This window comes from Equus asinus, chromosome 1 (assembly GCF_041296235.1).
Source record: "Equus asinus isolate D_3611 breed Donkey chromosome 1, EquAss-T2T_v2, whole genome shotgun sequence".
NCBI lineage: Eukaryota > Metazoa > Chordata > Mammalia > Perissodactyla > Equidae > Equus > Equus asinus.
In genome coordinates this window covers 26,883,829-26,905,076 of record NC_091790.1, presented here as the reverse complement: position 1 = coordinate 26,905,076, position 21,248 = coordinate 26,883,829, and the positions used below count along the sequence as shown (strand labels likewise).

The 21,248-nt window shown below is 40.5% G+C and overlaps 2 long non-coding RNA genes across 8 annotated transcripts in view; one reads left to right on the top strand and one right to left on the bottom strand.

Annotated features, from left to right (window-relative positions):
* The window catches only part of LOC106842021 (uncharacterized), a 101,417-nt gene that overhangs the window by 66,418 nt on the left and 13,751 nt on the right, over positions 1-21,248 (top strand). The gene's annotated exons all lie outside the window — the stretch shown is intronic.
* LOC123281863 (uncharacterized) overlaps positions 1-21,248 on the bottom strand; it is a 52,219-nt gene that overhangs the window by 25,718 nt on the left and 5,253 nt on the right. For 3 of the 4 annotated variants that reach the window (XR_011506356.1, XR_011506343.1, XR_006521620.2), the window contains exons 2-4: positions 7,990-8,120; positions 4,043-4,121; positions 1,302-1,403 (exon numbers count right to left, since the gene is read on the bottom strand). This is a non-coding gene — a long non-coding RNA (uncharacterized lncRNA). The remainder of the gene's footprint in view (positions 1-1,301; positions 1,404-4,042; positions 4,122-7,989; positions 8,121-21,248) is intronic. The other variant, XR_011506349.1, reaches the window with a different exon arrangement.

Sequence of the window (21,248 nt, the reverse complement as noted above, 5' to 3'; positions counted from 1 at the left end):
TGATTCCAATACAGGGAAGCTTCAGGGTAGGGCTGGTTAAACAGAGACAGCCTGCCGAGTTAGTCCAGTTTCAACCTTCACATATATCCCCTGAGAGGAAATGGGGACCAAATGATCCTCAGGACCTTGACAATCAGCTGTACCTACTCATGAGGCTGTGATAGGAAGAGCCGACCGCTTCCCACAGGCCTCTGTCCCACCCTCCAAACCAAAGATGCTTTCCATATGTTCAAGTCTGAAGAGTGTTCCAGCTGTTGGCCTCCAGCTGTGTTCACAGTTTGCCTTTCTTTCTCTTTTTACTACATTTCTGCCAAACTTTGTTTTCTTCATGAGGAGTCTTATTGTTACTGATGTTCTGTTACTGATACCTTCCTGCTCTGCCACAGACCTAACTCCCTTCTGAAGCCACAATTTCACCTGCGAGCCACTCAGATGATGGCTACCTCTCACGTGACACACTCCACAGGGCCCGGAGGTGGGGTGGTGTCCTTCTTGCTCTTTCTGGACCACTATCTGTCTCTCTTCTATAAAATAAATAAGCTAAACCAAGCAGATGCTTCCACCAGCATCCTTGAAGCCCATGCCATCGGATTATTCCAAACTCTGCCTCTCCTAGTTGGAAGCATCTACCATTCTCCTGGGCAGTGCCAGAGTTGAGCATCCACATCTCTCTCTCCATCAACACACTGACCATTGCTCCTGGAGACTTTCATATCCAAGAAAAGGATCGTCAAACACCTTGCCCCACTCTTCCTTAATTCTCTCACCTCCAATGTAAATTTTCCGCCTCCCACATATGCCATCCACTTCCATGACTATTTCCTTGTATTTATTACTACCAAAAACATACTCCCTACAAAACCTTTAATTAAAGCATCCTCTGACCCAATCTCTGATCTTTCCAGCTCACTTCCTCTGGTACATCTACACCAATATGACTTCATCTGAACTGAGACCTCTCATTCACATATCTACCCCTTCTTCAATGTCTATCATACTTTATCTCATGCTCCCCTGGTCGCCTGCTCAGATTTCATGGTCCATTGCTATGGTGGCTCCCTTGATACATCCACTAACCCTCTATTTGTACTCTCTAAGTAAAAGGACTATTTTGGTTAAATCCAGCTCTATTAGCTATGTGTTCGTACCTGACTAGTTGAATGTAGCTCGGGAAAAATTATCTAACGGTTCTGCTGGTGGTGGAGAGATTCATCTTACTTTAAATTTCTTATCGCAAATGTTAAGTGAAATTTCAGGGCTGGCTGGCAATGTAAGTACATCTCAAAGCTCAATTTACTCACCTCCTCTTCCAAATATCCATTCTACACATTTTCTTCTCCCCTTAAGTGTTCAACGGCCCCTCTATCATTCTCATTCTCAGCTGAGAAACTTACTTCTTTTCACTGAAGAAATAGAAATAGAAGTAATTTATAGGGAAGTTTCTTATGTTTTCATCACAAATCTGCCCCCTTGTAATCATACACTAAGAGCTGGTTTTACATTCCATGCTTACAATCCAACCAGTAACTCAGGCCAAAATCCTGGGAGCCATCCTTGGTTCCTCTCTTTCTTTCATCATCCACATTCATCCAGAAGATTCAGATCAGTAAACACTCACAATTCTACCTTCAAAATATATTTTTATATCATCTATTCCCACCTTTCTATACTATACCCAATCCAAGCATTTGTGTGTCTTATTGAGCCATTGTTGTATAGCAAATTAGTCAGAATTAGATTTGCCTAACATAAATCCCAGAATACCAGTGGCTTAAACAAAATAGAATTTATTCTTTCACACAGAAGCATTCCAGAGTCAGGGAATTCTTCTACCTTCCCACTCTGCCATCCTAGAGTCACCCCATGGTCCAAGCTGCGTGCATCAGTGGCAGGTCATCATGTTCACATCGCTGACCACAGCCAGGGGGAAGGGCAAACAAGACACATGCCACACAACTGTCTCCCTCTCCAGAAAATCCACAACTTCTGATTACACCCCCCTGGCAACTCCCAACCTGAATGAGGGCAAGTGAATATAGCTGTCTAGGTAGTCATAAGACTGTCCAGAAAAGATGCTGAATTGTTTTACTAAGTAAGAAAGGAGAAGAGCCATGGGTGGATATTAGCAATGCTTCACACATCTTTGTATTTACCTCACTGCTTATTTTCATGCCCTCATGGATCCATTCTACATACAGTAGCCAGTGTGATATCTTATATGATAAATCAGAACATGGTACTCCCCTATTTAAACTATTAAATAGCTTCCCACTGCACTTAAAACAAAAGGTCTTTACTATGTCCTTTATGGTTCTTTTTGATCTGGTCCCCAAATAAATCTCTATTTCATCTTCCCTCCTATTCTTTTCTTTACTCTTTCCTCTCTAGCCATATTGTTTCTAAGGCATAACAAACTCATCCTACATTTGGTCTTCACCCTTGTTGATTTTTCTACCTAGAACACTCTTCCTGCACATTTTCACACTTTCCTCTCCTCTTTGGTCATATTGCTAATAATCTCTTACCTCTTCTAAGAGAACCACCATAACCTCCTACCATCTGGTAATCCCTAACCTCTCCTCCATCTTTCTATAACCCCACCATGCATTATTTTCTCCATCTCATCTGAATTCATGTGTATCTATTTGTCAGCTCATATTGTCTGTCATCTTCACTAGCTCATTGGCTCCATAAAGGCGCAGATCCCATCAGAATGTTTATCATCATATCTCCAGTTCCTAGAACAGTGCCAGGCTATAGTATGAACTAAAAAGACTTTACTGAATGAAAAAAATTAATAAATTCTAATGTTGAGGTGTTGGTTTTCCTTTACACGTAAAATCTAAAAGTATGTTAAAAGAACATCTGTATAATGTAGAGAGAAAACTTCAAAGATGTCCTTGTTAATATCCTCCTAATATAGGATAGAGTTTACAATGTCATACATGCGGCAATTGAAAATTTTCCAAACGTCAGCTCTATTAATGTTTTCCCTTGCAGAAGTGAGGTTTACAATACTAACAGGTAGGAGGTTGCCCATGACTTTGCTTGTGTATATTGATTTTCTGGAAGTCAACAGAAACAATACAACTAGTAATTTGAATATACTGCTGAATGCATATTCCACATTTTAATTATCAACCATGCGTTCCATTTTATTTAGAGATGTGGATAGTTTTCTTCTGTGATGATATTTAATGATGTATTTTACATTTGTACCAAAGATTTCTGAAAACTTAAAAACAACTGAAATAAATGCTGTTATTTAAGTGGGTTGTTTTTTAAAGACCTCAGTTGACCATGTAGTCAGGGAGATTAAGGAAAATACAACACAAGGAAAATAAAACTTTACCAACAAAAGGCCAGCTCTTACATTCCTTAGATTATTGAAATCTAACAAATTGAATAGCCTACAAGAATTCAAACACTAATACTCAGTCTGAGTCCCTAGTAAGTTTATGTAAAATCATTGACCCTGATCCAAGGATAAACCTCTTTAACAGAATCAATACAGGTGCAATCAGACAAGAGCATTCTACTGTTTTACTAAAGTGCGTCTAATTCAAAATTCAATAACCCTCACACATCCTTAATCAGGGAAGACATCCTGGGAGGTATGTACGTGAGTGATCTTACAACTCTGCCTTTTGGCTTATTAGCAAGACTTTCTACATAGAGATATTTCAGGATCCTGTTCATTCTCCTCTTAACAGAATTCTTTTCAGCCTCTTCCCTAATTTTGACTACTGTAAAGATGCTAAAGTTGTCCTCCCTCCCTTCCTAAAATGGAAAATAATTCTCCAGGGTTTTCATGCTGGAGAATTCCCCAGGGGTGGACGTTGACAAGCTGATCTATATTCCCCAGGAGTTGGGGAGACCCAGGGGAGGTTGTGAAGGGTCGGTACAATCTAGAGCTGCTAATGGCATTCCCGCTGCCTCCAGCTCTCCCAGCAGCAGCGCCCTGGGAGAATTCCGGGGAATTATGTAGCCAGGAGACAATTATCTTGTTTCCAGAAATAATGTGAATTAAAACAGTACGTACCAAACAAGGCAGAATGACCCCAAAGCGCAGGCTTGGGCGGGCTCTATTTATTCTGCGGGGGCACAATCTTTGGATTCCACTGCAATGAGCAAGGAATTGTAATTAAGACCAGGTGAATGGAGCCTTGACTTATCTTCATTTCGCTAACCTGAAGTTTAATGAAAACAAGCTAATAATATTTAAGGGTGATATTTTTTTACTAAACACTTCTTTCAGAGGTGCCTGTCATTTGCTAATTCCTAACAGCGACCACCAGCGCTGGTGAAGAGGGCCAGTCAGAGGTTCAAGTCGCAGACCCCTCGGGAGGTGTTGCAGTCAGAGGTTTTCTCTCTGCAAGTCAAGGACAGAGCCTTCCTAAGAGAAGGCCTCAGAGAGACTCATTCGACCTTTTCCAGGGTAAAGAGCAGTAATGCCGACATTTCCCCCCAAAGCACAGGAGATGTCCTTTTTGGCTGTTTATCTCCCTGCTTGCTTTGCTTTACCCACACTCTATCCACGCAGCTGGGTAGACCCCCTAACACTTGATCTGAATCACATATGGTGGTTAGGACACTTTCTTTAGGGTTTACTCAGTTTTATTACACGTATTATTTTCCTGCGTTTTTATTTGAACATTCTCTCTCTCTCCCCCCTTCTCTCTCTCTCTCTCTGTGTCCCTCTCTCTCTTTGACTAATGTATGTAGAGCAATTGGTCAAAAATCTTCATGAAGTTAGCAGTGTGTTTGAGGAGAACGTGACGAGTTTACAAGCCATTTGGAATCAACCAATCAATTAGCTCACACTTATTTACAGAGAGCCACTTGTGCCTGGAACTAGGCTAGATGTTGGACAGACTCAAAGACAACATGTTCCTTGCTCCTCAGAGGCACAGAGTTCAGTAGGGGAAAGGCAAGCAGGAAGAAAAAAATTACACAAAAATAGGAAAGTGCTTTGTTGAGGAAGAACAAAAGAAGGAGTATTAGGTCATACAGGTTACACCCTGCAGTATTCATATAGATTCCAATGTGAATGGCTATGAGGATGGCGCCCACTGGAGCTGTGCAGTGAACGACCCGGGCAACTGTATGTTGTGATCCAGAGAGGAGTAAAGATTTCCCTAGAGGAGCTCTGGAGAGGGGCTCACATTGAATGGAAGGAAGATGGCAGAATGAATAGGAATTAACTATGTGATAAAGAGGGAGAGAGAGTTTCCAGACAGAACCAATAACATGTGGGAATGCTCAGAGCCTGGGAATATCTCAGTATCAGTGGGGAAACATTGTGGGGTAGGGACCACTGGAGAAGAAGTCACTTCCCCCAGTCGTGTGACAGCATACCCCACAATATTGCAACATAATGCTGATATCCCAAGAGGGGAAAGTTGTAAGTATCTCAAAATTGTTAGAGAGAGAAAAGCTATTCTAAGATGAAGAACATGATGTTCACCAGGATTCCTGTCAGGAGATGATGGTATTAGAAAGACTAATCGTGATAAGGTAGAACGTGAGACTCACAGAGCATGGTAAAGTACCAAGAACCAGATGATAGGAAAGCTTGCCTACAGGCGAGGTGGGGAAGAGAAAGGAGGAGATCACACGCGCGTGTGCACACACACGCAAACGTACAGGGAGGGGAGCAGACACCAGCCTGGGAGCTTCCCCGGAAGAAGTTCAGCTGAGGAGCGGTTTGGGGAACAGAGAGGTCAGAGATTTTAAAGCTGACTTCTGTGGGGGCGCGGTTTCTGCCTCTGCTGTGCCATGCTCCCTAAAGACCGCATTGCTCACTCTTGTTCGTGTGTGTGTAGGAATGGAACTAGTTGCTCATTTCTGTGTAACATAAAGAGCTGCTGATTTCTGCAGCACGTTGGTGTGTGAAAGGAACAAGGGAACAGGTGACATTGTCACCGACTAGATACGCCAAGGAACTCAATGGTGGTTTTGGATATTTTAACTTTTTCAAATTGTTCTTTTTTCTTTTGTTATGTTAAGGAGATGCCATCACCAACCACCCTGAACCAGACCAAACCTCACCACGAGAGCTACGTCTATGACCTGTGCCTTATTTTTAGTGCTAAGGTCTCTCCAGGAGGGGCATAGGCCTTATTACTGTAACCTGCAGTGTGTGTGGATGCATGTTTCCAACTGAACCTGTGCAAAGGAATACCCACCTCACCCTTTTGAATATTCATTCCCCATCTGAAATAAAAGTCCCCGCTTCCCTTTGTTTGGGGACGCCATGACTCTGGAAATGATTCTGCATGGTCTCCTCTTTGCAGCAAACATACTTTACTTGTGGGACAAATGTTTCTGGTAGAGTCTGATTGAATTTGCCGGGAGGGAACCCACCTGGGTTTCAGTAAGGACATCAGAGCTCCTCCTCTGGACTGGGGCAGGAAAGCTCCACGGATCACACAGATTGTGCTGTCGTGCCTCTCTCCCTTCCTGCCCTCACACCCTCTTCATTACACAAATACACAAAAATCCCTTTGCCTTGTATTAGGAGAAAGCATAAGGTGTGTTAACTCTACCTGTATGATGAGGACCGAGAATTAGGGACTGGGGAGTTACTTGAGTCACGTTGTGGAAAGACTTATGAATCAGGTTTTGGCCCTTTCTGCAGGCATTGCCCTCAGTTAGAGTTTTTTGTAGACTTTTGCTCATTTTTAAATTAAATAAATCTTACATACAGAAGAGTTTATATAATGTGTATCCATATGATTTAAGCAAGACTAATCAGCAAACACTTGCGTGCCTTCCACTCAGCTTAAGAAACATCAAGAACTTTGATCTCTCCATTTGCATCCCCTCTCATCTGCCCTCCCAGAGACACAAGCACTGTCCTAAACGGTGTGCTAACACTTTCCAAAGAACAGGATCGGTCAGTGATTCTCAGGTCAGATCTGCTTTTTGAGGCAGTGAAGAGTGGAGGAAGTGGAGACCTGTGGAAGTGAGACCCACTGTGGTGGTGGTCACTCCAGCAAGGGGACCTGGGGGCAGAGCTCAAGGAAAATTAGTAGTTATCCTTGATCCTGAACAGAGGTGAAGCAGAGTGCGAGGAAAGCACACTCTTTGGGTCTCTAGATTGGGTAAATGGGTGAATGAGGGCGTCATAGTTGAGTTGGGGAAAATTTATAGGAGAGCAGGTTTGAGATATGCCAATATAATGAGTGCAGATTCAGACATCTGGACTGTGAGATGAATGTCAGAGTTTTTAGATAGATAAGGATTTGAGAGTCATCGGCATTCAGAAGGAACAAGAGCAATGCTTTAAAAAACACTTAAAAAGGCGTTTTTCTTAGGATTGTGCAGAGATCAACTCATTTAACTCTCACAATGATGCCATTTAAAGAGGTACTATTATTATTCCTATTTTAAAGATTAGGAAATGGAGGCAGAGATTTTAAACAACTTGCATATGGTTCGACACCTAAAAAGTGCGAGAGCAGCCTGGCATCAGAACTGGTGTTCTTAATCATGACGTTACAAAGACAGTTGAATCTGTGGGAGTAGAAGGGATTTCTGAGAGAGAGGAAGAGGAAAAGGAAGAGGAGGAGGATGGAATTTTAGAGAATACCCATATTCATGGTTCCTTATGAGGCTGTGAAGGAAGCTGACTCACGTCCAGGGGTGTGAGGAAGAAGGGGGGGGGTCTCAGGGGGAAAGGGGGAGGGGTTGGGGAATGGGGAGGGGCCTGGTTGGAAAAGGGGCGGGGTTTGGGGAAAATAGGGAAGGGCTTGTGGAAGAAGGAAGTCCGGGCAGAAGAAGGGAAGAGTGTGAGTGTATCTTTCTCTGCCTAAAGGTCCAGCTTTCTTCTTTCTCCGTTCCCAGATACATCTGATTAAGGATTACCGATGACCCCACGCTAGTGCCCTATCTTGCTTCCGCACTAATTCCCAAGTCTCCAGTTCAGAGCGCCTGCAGACAGCTGTTCAGAATGTGTTTGGGAATCAACGTAAGGTTCTCTCTGACCCTGGAGAGCGGTGAGAACGATAGGGCAACATGGCCGAGGCCGCAGGTTTCTACCGCAGGAACACCAATTTGCTGTGCATTCTTCTGTTCATTCATTCGTTATTGTATATTCGCAGGAGACGGGCACGTTTCTGTGGGGTAAAAAGTTGAACAAGACTTGATTCCTTTTCAGGGCACTTGGAATCTAGTTGGACAGTTTGGAATATTTGGCTCCTAGTGAACCATAGAAATATCGTTGAAATATTTCCCCACATCGCTAATCATTAGACTGGGGTTGACAAAACTATTACACGTTAAGATTTTTAAATTGTCTCTGTAAATTAAGATAAACACACCCAGTATTCAAGGGAAAGAGATATAGCGCAGGCATTAAATGCCAGAAATGCAGAGGACATTCTAATTTTAGAATAAAGAACCCAGTGTCCAAGCGTGAGGCGGGGCTGGAATGTCCTCTGTCCCAGCCAATGTGTCCCAGCTTCCCCCACCTCCCTCCCCCCTCCCCCAAAGGGTTTATATTGGGCAAAACTTTGATAGGAGACAATCTCTCTTATAATTCTTTGGAGGCTTTTTAAAATTTTTCAATTGATTGGCTAGAACTAAGAAAATAAGTTTACGACAATTGTGGCAAAAGTGACTTCATAATTCTTGTCTAATGAGCAAGATTCCCTTCTCCAGGGGGAGTGATTCCTGAATTCCTTTGATCCTGCAGACATGGGTAAGCCTACAACTTGTTTGCAGAGCATCCTGTCAGGGAGCTGACAGGGTTTACCTAGTGGAATGAGCAAGCACAGGTGCACAGATTTAGCGTTGTCCTGTGGGGAATGAAAATCTATTTTTAATCAGTGTTATAGAGTAGAAGAAGTACGGCGTGTATGCTTGCTATGAGCGATGGCAGCTGGCTGGAGGCTGGCGTTTTGTCATCCCGGTCCTGGGTCTAAAAAAAAATCAAATCTTCAGCTGAAAAAAAGTCTAGACAACATAATAGTTTCTCCTCATGCCAACCCTATGAAGGTTCTGTAATTATCCGTGAGGCAAATAAGCATCAGAAGGCAGAATAACTTCCCTAAGGTCCCAAGACCACGGTGGAACTCCTATCTGAACATGTACTATGGCTTCTTAGTGTGTATGCTTTACCATTCCGTCTCCCTGTCAGGCTGCCAGAGTTGTGTAGCATCCCAGGAAATCTCCGCAGTCATAAAATGGAACCACAACTGTCAACTCCATGAGTCAGACCCTGTCTCGATTGATCCCCTGTGGCCCCAGCTTCTAGCTAAGAGCCTCCCCTATCATCAGTAATCAATATTGGTTGAATGAATGAATGGGTAACGAGGGAATGGAAGGAGTGAAACTTACTAAATCTTCTACTCAGTCAACGTGTGAGAAAAATAGGCTGGCAAAAGTGTCCAGGAGTTTTGGGAAACAGAACTTTTGGAGAAAGACTTCTATTTACAAAAGATATTACGTTTTAGCAAAGTGTGTGGTTGGCTGTATAATTGAGGATGCACATATCTGTGAAGTAGTTACCTCATATAAGAAAGAAATTTCTTCTCCAGGTTCAAATTCATTGTGGGGAAACACTAAATAGATAGCAACATTTTAATTACAAGTGGGAAAGGAGGACACATCAAGCAGAGTTTAGTAGTGTGAATGCTTAAAAGGCAAAAAGAAGGATTAAATCAGGGTATATATTAGTAATGAACAAACTGAAGAGAAAATCATATAGTAGACGCTCAGTCATATTTTGTTTAATAAATCTTTGTTGAATTGAATTGAATATGCCTTAATGAAATAGGCTTGTATTTTAGTTTTAGCTCCGTGATTTGAGATTTTCTTATTGCCTGAGAAACACTACATACAATATTTATGACTGCTGGTAAAACCAAAGCAGATCTGAATTATTTCATTATCTTCTACTTCCTGCTCATAAATTATCCTCTCCTATTTTGAAGACCCTGCTTGTGAGATTCCAGTTTCTCTCTCGTTACGTTGGTGGTAATGTGTTGTTAACTGAGGCTAGCAGCTTTCTTTCCTCATGGCAGGACACTCCCACTTTTGGAGAGGTTCAACACCTGAGCATGAATTTTGACAGCCAGTGTCTCATTAAAATCCTGCACTTCTGCAGAGGAAGCACTGTGCTCCTTTCTGGGGAGGAGGTGAGGGCAGAACCACATTGTGCATCTTTAGACTTTTCCCGCGTGTGCTCAGTGGAACCCAGCCTTCTCCAGAGGGTGACCTTGGCTTACAAACGTCACTCCCCTACCTCTTGTGCCTCCCGGGATCCAGGAGAGGCAAACGTGGAGCTTTCAAGGGAAACTCAGCTACTGGCTGCTGCAGAAAGGAGGGGCTTTGCCTGGCTCCAAGGAGGGAGTGAGAAACCATATGGGTCTCACTTTGAGATTAGACTGGCCAGTGCGTGTCAGAAGATAATCACAGGGGCACATAGAAAGCTCCCTTCCCCTTATGCTTAATTGAGGAAATATTCCTTATAACTCTTCATCAAGTAGCTTATTATTGCAATACATCAGGCAAGACCGTCAGGGGCAGTAGGAGAGAGGGGTGGGCACAGTACACAAAAGAAACAGAATTCTTACAAATGTGGATGAGGACCTTAGTTTACTACCTGAAACACACGTTATAGCAACAGTGTGTGGATCCATCCGATTGTGATTAAATCATGTAAGATTTGCTTCTTTAAACTTCTATAGGGTCTATTGCAAAGCAGATTTATAAAATCCTAACTCAGAGAATTTTCTTTTATTAGAGTAGCGTGAATCTTAAACATAAAAATCATGTCTTCAAATATCATTCTGTTCCAGTGCTTTATGATGTGTTGGTAAAATCCAACTGTAAGAATTTCCTGTACCAATGTGTTTAGGGAACTAAGATTAAGGGGAGTAAATGAACTAACATTTATTTCATGTACTGTAGGTGTCAAGCAGTGTGCTAGGCCCTTTCCATATTTTATCTCACTTAATTCTCAAACCTATCTCTTAAATTAGAGTTCCTGGTCTAATTTTCAGATCAGAGTTACTCCTTCAAGGTCATATTTACTAAATAAACTCTAAAACTTATACTCTTCTTCCATAGCTTACCATAAAATATATCAATATTATTCTGGAACTAAGGACAGAGATTTGAGATTCATTAAGCAAGAGGTCCCTTTTATTTTGAAGAAGATTAGCCCTGAACTAACATTCACCACCAATGACCTCGGGTCCCATCTTTCTCTATTTTATACGTGGGACGCCTGCCACAGCATGGCTTGATAAGCAGTGTGTAGGTCCACGCCTGGGGCCTTTTATGAACTTAGTTTTTATTCCTTTTACCATCTCCACTTAAAACTTTTCATGTGTATTCAATTCAAGAAGTAATTTTTAAGTATTTACCTTTTGCACACAATTCAAATTCTCTTGCTTCCCTAATATCTCAAAGTATAGAATTTCTTTATTTTCCTACTCCAATTTGGCCTAACACATCTTGTCCTTTTCTTTTCTTCGACATTGGATTTAAAATATGTTGCCTTCATGAAGCTTTCCCAGATTAATTCTACTGTTGAATTTACATATATAACATATAATGAATATCTGACCTATAGAATAGTTATGATTGTTGGCTAAAGTTTACATCAGGATTATTCTTTGTGTTGTGTTTAGCAGTTTAATTTATTTATGTGTCCACGAGATTATGCGCTCTGTGAGAGCAGGAATATTCACATTTATTTCTCTACCCTTAATGTTTAGTTGAGGGCCTGTCAAACGGAAAACACACTATCTTTATACATATAAATATTTGTATTTAAATTAAATGAATCAGTATAGACATCAGGTTTGTAAGTTTTGCTAGCATCTTCTGTATGGAGTTCAAATGTCTTTGCTTCATATTGTACTCTTTCCTAAGTTTTTAGTTTTATTAATTTTGAGATTAATTATCCAGCTGCCATAATAGTTCTTTGCTAAATATTTTACTATCCACACCATCAGGCTTCATACCTCTAGGACTATAACTATTGCATGGCTAAGAAAAGCAGTAGTTAGTGAGGTTTAGAACATTTTTGAAAGGAAACATGAATACTTATTAGGGATAGGAATGTCTTCCTAAGTAACCTAGAGTTTAACCAGAAGGAAAAAGGTCTTCTTAGATTTCTAGTTTCAAAGTTAGATAACTCTGTGTGGTGAGTGTCTCTGCATGTGCATGCATGTGTGGGCACACGTGTATGTATGTGAGCACACATGCATGTGAGTGTTAACCTGTGTTGAATTCCTTCCGGTGTCTTCTGAAATTTCCACCTGTAGATTAAAAGTCTCCCTCTGTTTTTCTTTCAATACTTCAAGTACTCACAGCATAAAACAAGATGGAAAATTATTTTAACAGCCTTACAGACGTTATTATTTAATATAGTGAATGGATGAATGAGAAGAAATGCTTATATTCATGAAATATATGAGACTATATTGGAATGAATGCTTATATGGCACCACAGTGAAAGCGTTCCAAATCTTTCCCGTGTTTCACATGATAATTACTGGTTTCTTTTAATAAACTAGTGAACATATCATATTCTACAGCCAAATAGGGACTTCTAAAAGATTTTCACACTCATTGGTTATTAAGGTTTGCAAAGATCTAAATACTTGTAACATCCTGAGCCTGTGATTTTCAACAACAAGGCTTTAAATTCTTCTGACATTGAATGGAATTTTCTGTGGTGTTAGAACAGCGTTCTACACAAAATGCATTACAGAACATTTTATTTTTCTCTGGGAAAAAAAAAAAGGTAGCAAGAATGAACACTTGAGAAAGGAAACCCAGTTCAATGGAATTTTAAATATGCCTGTTAAAAATAGATTGTGTATACATGAGATGTTGGGTGATACTTAATCAACAGTAATTGTATTTTAAGCAAAGCGTGCCCTTTCCATATTGTGTGTTAGCCAGGATGTGTCATGCATAGGGCTTGTGGCAGCCTCTGAATTGCTATACTTGAACCTCTTTTAACCCATTTGGAGTTAAAGGTCATGCCAAGTGTCACTGGAAAGATAATGTCCTACAGGTTGTCAATAAAATCTGTGATATGATTTATTACTTGGAGTCAAGTGTTAATTGGATGGCAGCTGCCTTTGAATGGATAATCTTTCTCTTTTCTTAATGCTGACAGATAAAAATAGAGGTATGAGTTGAAATGAGGGAAGCCTCTTAGCCCTAAATAGAAGTCTGAGATTCACTCGTGGTTCCACCTTCATTTATTTATTTATTATTTTATTTATTAAGAGCTAGGTTGTCTAGCTATCAAAAATGGGGAAAAAAAAGAGTCCATACGGAATGGAAACCAGTCTGCTTTTCTGTCAACCAGGCTCATTTCAGAAGCCTGTGCTAGCCTGATGCTTGTTCGAAGGTAAAGTTGGTGGTTGTTACTGTCTAATATTTCAGTTCTGCAATCCTTTCCTACTCATTGTCTCTCAGAGCCCATCCATGCCTACCCACTCTTCCAGATCTTTCTTTTGTCCCTTTTTCAAAACCTGTTCTTAATTGATGGTCTAAAATGCACTATGTTATGCTGTGTATGTATTACGAGTTTTCATTTGTCAGATTGTCCGAGAATATCCAAGCATACACCCCAGGTGAGTTTGATCCAGGCTCTTCCATTTGTGGAACTGATCTTTGGAGAATAAGCCTTAGCTTATTCATCTATATGATGGAATAAAAATATATTCTCACTGGCTATTTTGGCAGATTAAGTGAAGATATACATAATTTGAAAGTTTCTAAATCACCAAGTCCTAAATTAAGTAGGAATAATGATTACAAATGCAATATAGACCTAATACTGTAAGTTCAGGGAGCAGTAATCAGCCAGAGGGTGGGTCTAGTACTGCATTTAGCAGTGAGAAATTCTTGATGAGTCCAAAATGATACCTTGGAATAGTTCATCACCAAAATTGTTGGCTTTGTGTGAAGAACAATTTGATTATCTTTACTACAGGCTTTTAAATACTTAATTTCAGAGAATTCACACCTCATTTTGGGTTTTTATGGATATATTCAGCTTCATCTAATATTTATTAATATTAACAACCTAATTAATTAATATCAACAAATTAAATGATTGCTGGAGTCCATCTTACCTCCTGTAAGGTAAGCTTTCTTCCCTTTGGTGTCCTTCTTCTCCTCTCCCTCCCTCCTTCCTTCTGTCTTCCCCTCTCCAAGGAACATGGTTATCCCAATATCAGAACTGGGTGCTTAATGCCCAGAGCAGAGAAAGCCATAAGCTTGCTCCAGCCACCATGGAGAAGTTCAACTTTTTTCATTTGTAATTTCTGCCACTGTTGAAATAGAAACGACCTGGCCTATCTGGCTACTGCACTGTCCACCGTGGGGAGACCTGTGCTGACCGAGCACACTGTGCGTCTAGGTCATGTGGTAGCTTAGGTGTGCATAGGTTTGACAAGGAGGAAGTGGAGTGGGCTGGTTATGTCCAGTAGGTCCATTCTGCACCTCCATTGGCCCAGACTCTCAATATTGTAGATCTTTATTGCATTTACAACCATCTCGCCAAGGCATGCCCAGGACTTCTGGGTGTCCACATCTGGGAGGGGTCTTGGCCTCAGTCACACAAACAGCCCTCCTCTAGGGTAAGCCTTGTCTCTGGTCTCATGGCCCAGACCTTATCAAGAGTCCAAAGTTCCCCAACTCTACCTCCTTGACTACTTTTTCCTTGGGGAATCTCTGGTATTACCTCAACAGAGTTATTCTGACAAGATCCAACCTCAAAAGAGGGGTCATGGTCTCCCAGTAAGTTCATTGGGCCTCTATGTAAATAGACCTACTTCTTTCCAACAATCAGGGAAATGATGGGTGCGGGTGTATTAGTTAGGATTCTCCAGAGAAATGGAATCAATAGAATATCTTTCTCTCTCTCTGTCTTTATCTATCTATCTATCTATCTATCTATCTATCTATCAAAAGAGATTTATTACCAGGTACTGGCTCACATGATTATGGAGGCAGAGAAATTCCATGATCTGCCATCTTAAAGATGGAGACTCAGGAAGGCTGATGCTGTAGTTCCAAGGCCTGTGAGCCAGAGAGCCAATGGTGTAGATTCCAGGTCAAGTCTGAAGACCTGAGAACCAGGAGCACCAAGAGCAGAAGACTGATGTATCAACTCAGAGGTCAGGCAGAGAGTGAATTCAACCTTCCTTCCTCTTTTTGTCCTCTTCAGGCCCTTCAACAGATTGGCTGAAGCCTCCCCACATTGGCGAGGGCCATCTGCTTTACTCAGTCCACCAAATCAAATGCTAATTTCTTCCAGAAACAGTGTTACAAACACACCCAGAGATAATGTTTAACTAGATATCTGGGCATCCCTTGGCTTAGTCAAGATAACACATAAAATTAACTGTTATACTGGTGTAGGAAGACCTTTTTCCAAACCTTCAAAAGTCTTCTTACACCCGTTTCCCAGAAAAAAGGTTTCTTGACCAAAAAGGCCTAGTTATCTATGTGTGTGTGCATGTGTGTGTATTTTAAAATAAAGAATGTATTTCCATTTCTTGCCAGAAGAACTAGAAGAAACCAGCAGATTTTCTTGCAAAATAATTTTGAAAGTCTACTTTTCTGGGCCCATAGATGTGTAGATGTTTACTAAAAATAAGTGTATTTTTAACAGTGTTTTCTAATGCCTGAACACTTTATGTAAAGCCTTTGGCCAATGTGTGAGAATCTGAATGAATGTGCCACATTGGGTTTTCAGTAGTTGTTAACAGCAAAATCACAAAAATGAAATGAAATTTTAGAAATCTTAGATGCAAGAAAATAAAGTCTTACATAGAATATAATTAACAAAGTGTTAACTAAAACACCAGGAAAAATGAGGAAGTTAGATGATTAAGTATGAGTTTGTCAGCATATTTTTCATTTGTACTAATAATATTTTTAATAAAGGATGATTGGCTTTAGACTCTAGTCAAGAATGCGTTACTAATGAGGATGGACATTATTACAGTTTTGCAAAGGAAATCTTCACCATGACTTATGGCCTCATGCTTATCATCTTATTATTTGGTCTTTAGTCTTATTTGGGAAGAACAATAGGATATGTGGTCCAGTACAATGAGTGATTTTAAAGATACATCTTCCCTTATCAGGATGATGGGGAAATTTCTAGGCAAAATAAAATGCACCAAGAGGCTAGATCTAAATTTTCCTTAGTCCTTGTACAGATGAAATGGTGACTAAAGGTTAGGAATGTGAAAATCTTTATATTTTATATTTATGTTAATATAATTATGACTTTGTTACTTATTACATGAAATAGAAATATACTCAGATTGTTTACTCTTTAAACCAAGTGGCTACTCATATATTTTTAAAAAATGTGTTATGTATCTGTAAGGTGCTTAATAGTATGAGTGGTAAAGATGATTGTGGCACAATATACACCTTCAAGGAACTTACAGGGGACCATGAGATATGTAAAATAAGGGGAACATGAGATGCGTAAAAGTAAGTATAATACAAAGATACATGCGTTGGGAAGAAGGGAAGCTGGATACTGTTTGGAGGGAAGTTGAGGTAGGAGGATTGCTGGAAGGAGATGATGTTTGATCTGGGCTTTGAAGGATGGATAGAACGGAGGCAGGCAGAAGGGGAATGAGGACATGGTGGGTCTATAGGACAATTAGAACTAAGCCTACAGGTGAGAAGGTCATGTGGAGAAAGTGAAAAAAGAAGGCTGGAAAGTAAGTGCAGTCAGAGACAGTTAACGATCTGACTATTACACAAGAAAGGTTGGACTGTATCTTGATATCAATGTGGAACACTCCAAGATTTCTACAGTGAAATACGAACCAAACTGGAAAATGTGCTTGGATTATGTAAGAGACGGCATAGAAGAGGAGAGAGATGGTTTAGAGGGTATATTTTAGCCCAAGAGTAGGCAAACTTTTGTTGTAAAGGATCAGTTATTAAACATTTTAGGCTTTGCAGGTCTGTGACTATTGCAACTATTCAATTCTGGTGCTGTGGTCCAAAAGCTGCCATAGATAATGTGGAACAAGCAGGTGTGGCTGTGTTCCAAAAAAATTTTATCTACAGAAACAGGATTTGGCCTGTGTATTGTAGTTTTCTGATCCCTGTTCTAGATTATTACCATCTGCCACAGGTTTTAATCCAGTAAATGGCCTTCAGTTAGAGAGGCAGCATTCAATCTTAGAAAGAAATTGGGTCTGAGATCATGCACGCTTGGATTTTCATTCTAGCTTCATTCTCTACCATCTCATAAGAAAATAAATATGATAATATTCACCAAAGCACCAATCACTTAGCGGGAATTCAGCTAAGGTAATATTCTTTTCCTTTGTTCAGTGCCATAAAGTTCACTTCTTTTTTTAAAAAAAATAAGGTGAAAACAGTATTTATTTCTTTTTCAGGGATATATAAAGTCCTTGCTTACAGGATCAATTTTCTGCATTCACAATTACATTCAGATACCTTCACAGTCATGTTACTTCACTGGTTTTATTTTCCTCTGTGGTCCATTTGAAACGTTTCATCCATCAGGCTGGTTGTGTTCATTGTCTTAATAATACTATCTCAGTAAAAACAATAGCAGTGATAACAATAATGGTTACTATTTGTTATTATTATCAGACACTGTTAAATTTTACATAAATTATCTTAATAACTGCTCACAACGTAAGCACTGTTGTTATTTAAGAGATGAGAAAAACGAGGTCACAAGATCTTGTTTCCCAAGTTAGAGACCTAGTAAGTTACAGAATTAGTTTTCAAACTATTTTTTGCTTCTCTGTAGTTCTTGAATTTTTCTTCCCTTGAATTCTTGTCTCCTCTGCACTCTCCACTTGCTCATAATATGATCGAATTCTGCTTAAATTTATTCCTTTTTATAAAACCTTTCCAGAATTCTTCGGCTCCCTTTGAATCTTTCTCTTCTCCGACATCTTGTATCACTTAAAATCACCATTGTATTAGTCTTTGTTTGTGTCTTGCACAAAATGAGAATTTTACTTTCTTCAAGGTATGTGACTGACCCAATCTTTTGTTCATGCCTGCTATTTAATGGCCCTTATGGGTCCTTGCTCATTCAACACATATTTATTGAGCATCTGCTAAATGCCACATGATATGAGATTTCTAAAATGATATGAACAAAGAGGAACCAAAAAAGAAGGATTAGTTTAAAATGAGAATGAGAATAGATTTCTTGGGCATCTGAAGGAGTGCAAATTCAAACCAGGAATTCTTCTGGGGGAGCCAGATAAAAACGATTCCCGGCTAAGAAAAATAAACTCGTTCCTTCAGAGATCCACTCCAAAGGCATGAAGGAACCAATAAGATGTGACCTTAATGGCTAGACTTTCCAAACTTTATGTATGTCTAGTTTTTGAAATTATAGTGTGCTTACTCCCTGCTGTCTACAGCAAAATAGTGTCAACAACAGGTAAGAGTACTCACTGTGGTGTGAAGGTGTGCTGTGATGACCTACTACAAGTCATGACAATTGTCAGAAGAGATTAAGTACAAGGCCAGGAAGGCAGAGCTGCATTTCCAAAGCCACAGTGGCCCGGGGGAAGGAATCTTCGGTTCCCGCCTGTCCATGATGAGCACTTTGCAATTACTGAGACTGTTTTATGGGTAACACATAAGATGCAGGTTCTTTTTACATGACCAAAGGTGCCACCATTTTAGAGGTTACCAGACATCCAAAATATAGGATGCATTTAATGCATCTTCCTGTGTAATGTAACCAGGGAGTCTGAGGAGTGTCTTGCACTATTAGACAACAATCAAGGCTGGTTAAAGACAGTCAAGTTGTTTTACTGCATCTAACTGCTCAGACTTGGGAAAGCTTTGGGAAACTCTGTCTGGATTTAATGAGTCATGGTGTTTATTACCTGTCCAACAGGTTTTTTTCGATAGCACTTGCTTTTCTTTTCATGTCAAATGTGAAATGAAACAAGTGGCTTTGAAAATCGTTATTTGGAGAGACAAAGGGAAGAGTCATAATGTCAGCCTTCAAATTGGTCCAAGGAGGTGCTGAAGGAAAACACAGCCCCTTCTTGAAGTTGCAAGGGAGCAATAAGATGAGGCTGCAGGAAAAATGCTGTTCTGTGTAGGAAGGAATTCAGATTACAGGGCAAGCACTAGACGGGCTGGGAAGTAACTGCCATTTGTTATCAGGTAGCTAGCTGAGCTCTGGACTTGAACACTTTGGGTTTTTAATAGGTTCCCAGGAGGACATCTTTGGTTGACCAAAAGCTAGAGGTAACACGAATTCTCTGGAGACCTTATTTAATCTCCTTGTGTGATCGCCAGGGAAACTAAGATATTCACAAGTTTCTATCAGACAGCTGGATTTCAGAGAAAACTAATTGGCATTTCTGAATAACGTTGGGGAAGGAAACAGTCACTGGGAATGTGGTGAATTTGTCAAAGACTCCTGAAATATCAAGGACCGCAGAAAGCTGAGATTTTACTTGTGGTATTGATTAAAAACACTACCCAAGGCTTTATAAAAAGGAAAGGAAGTTCTGGGGAAAAGTTGAGTTTCCAATGAAAAGTTTTTTAGGATACATGATTAACATGGAATGGATGATGATGATGATGATTACAGCAGTAAGATTAACAGCTAGTGAATTTGTGTATATTTTTACTTTTCTCAAAATTTGATTGAAACCACAAGACAGGAAACTGAATTCCTCTTCGGTAGAAATATAGCAAATAGATATGTCAAATAGAATTGATACAAATTATAAGAAAACGGAAGGGTAATACATATATCTAAACACTTACTGTGTGCTAGGCTGCAGACAAGGCTTTACCTGTGTTGCTGTGCATGATCTATTTGTTGATTTTAGTAAAGGCATGGTCAGAGAGCCGGTGACTAGTTAAGATGGACTTTCAACATTGAAATGTGCTTTTACCTACATGGCTATGAATGAGACAGTTGAACACAACACTCGTGTTCTTAGGAGAATGAGGCCAAATTTGGCTGTGGTTCCTCATGTGTCTTGCAAGATACTTCATAGCCCCTGGTCTACCTCCTCTGAGGCCACTGTATGTGGGATGAGATTCCAGGCTCATTTTCAGGAAGAAAACCACTGGCATTATGGTTCAGAAATGATCACACCTTGAAAATGAATTGGCTTTTGATGAATGTTGGTAGCTTTTGCTCAGAAAGAAAAGCTGAGGGGTTTTCGTAAGCCATGAACAGATAGAAAGATGTCCACATTTGACAAATTATTTATAGAATTTCACTTTTGGCAAATTATCTCCTTGATCAGCAAGTGATCTGGATGCCTTTTGTGTCATTTTTATACACTCTCTCTGCACAGATAAAGCTGTTTGAGGAATTTAAGATGAAAATCAGGTGAAATCCTGAGCTGAATTTAGTAATGACAATCCAAAGACTCCCAAATCCCTAGATAAAGAGAAAATAATAGGAAAATGGAGGCTGTAAAGGACTCCAAGGAGTTTATCTCTTGTGTCCCGGGAAAGCCTGTGAGCCTTTTAAAGATGTAAGAATTAGATCTGGTGAGGGGGCTGAGGAGATGGCACAGGAGCTGCACATGAGCCCCTCAGCGGTGAGGGAGTCACCCTCCCTCTACCTATGAACACAGAGGAAGGCTTACTTCACCCTGAGGAGGAAAACCTATTTTTTAAATGAAACAAATGAGCCTGTTTTCCCAGAGGAACCAGCTCCTAAGCTAGGGTCATGTTACGCCATTCTGGGTAGAGCCAAAAGGGTAACAAGGGTCCCCAACTCTTTCTGTCTCCATGTGCCCAGTCTGGCTTTGGTGATGCTGGCTGCTCAGAAGCCCTTGGTGGCCCTGACGAGGTGAAGGACGTTCTATTGGTGGGTCGCAGGCCTGAGGGGGCTGGAGGGGATGGACCTAAACGCCTGAGGCAAGTTCTCCCTATTTCACATTGAGGATGGTGTAGAGAAAATACTGGAGGGGTATGCTGGTGCCCAAGTGTGGGCAGAAATTACTGAGGCAGTGGGAGACTCTACACAAACACTGTTCAGGGCCTGCTCTCCCCACAAAATGGATGTTTGAGATGCCAGGACATGGCTCTGGATGGTCCTGGCAGCTGGTACATTTTCTAGCTGATCAGAACAGGTCCTACCTGGAGATGCTGATGTGTTGCCTGGGCACAGGCTCACAATGTTTCTTATGGTTTACTGTAAAGTTTACTCCTTTCTTGAGGAAAATATTCTGTCAGGGCCCGTCGCGTCTCAC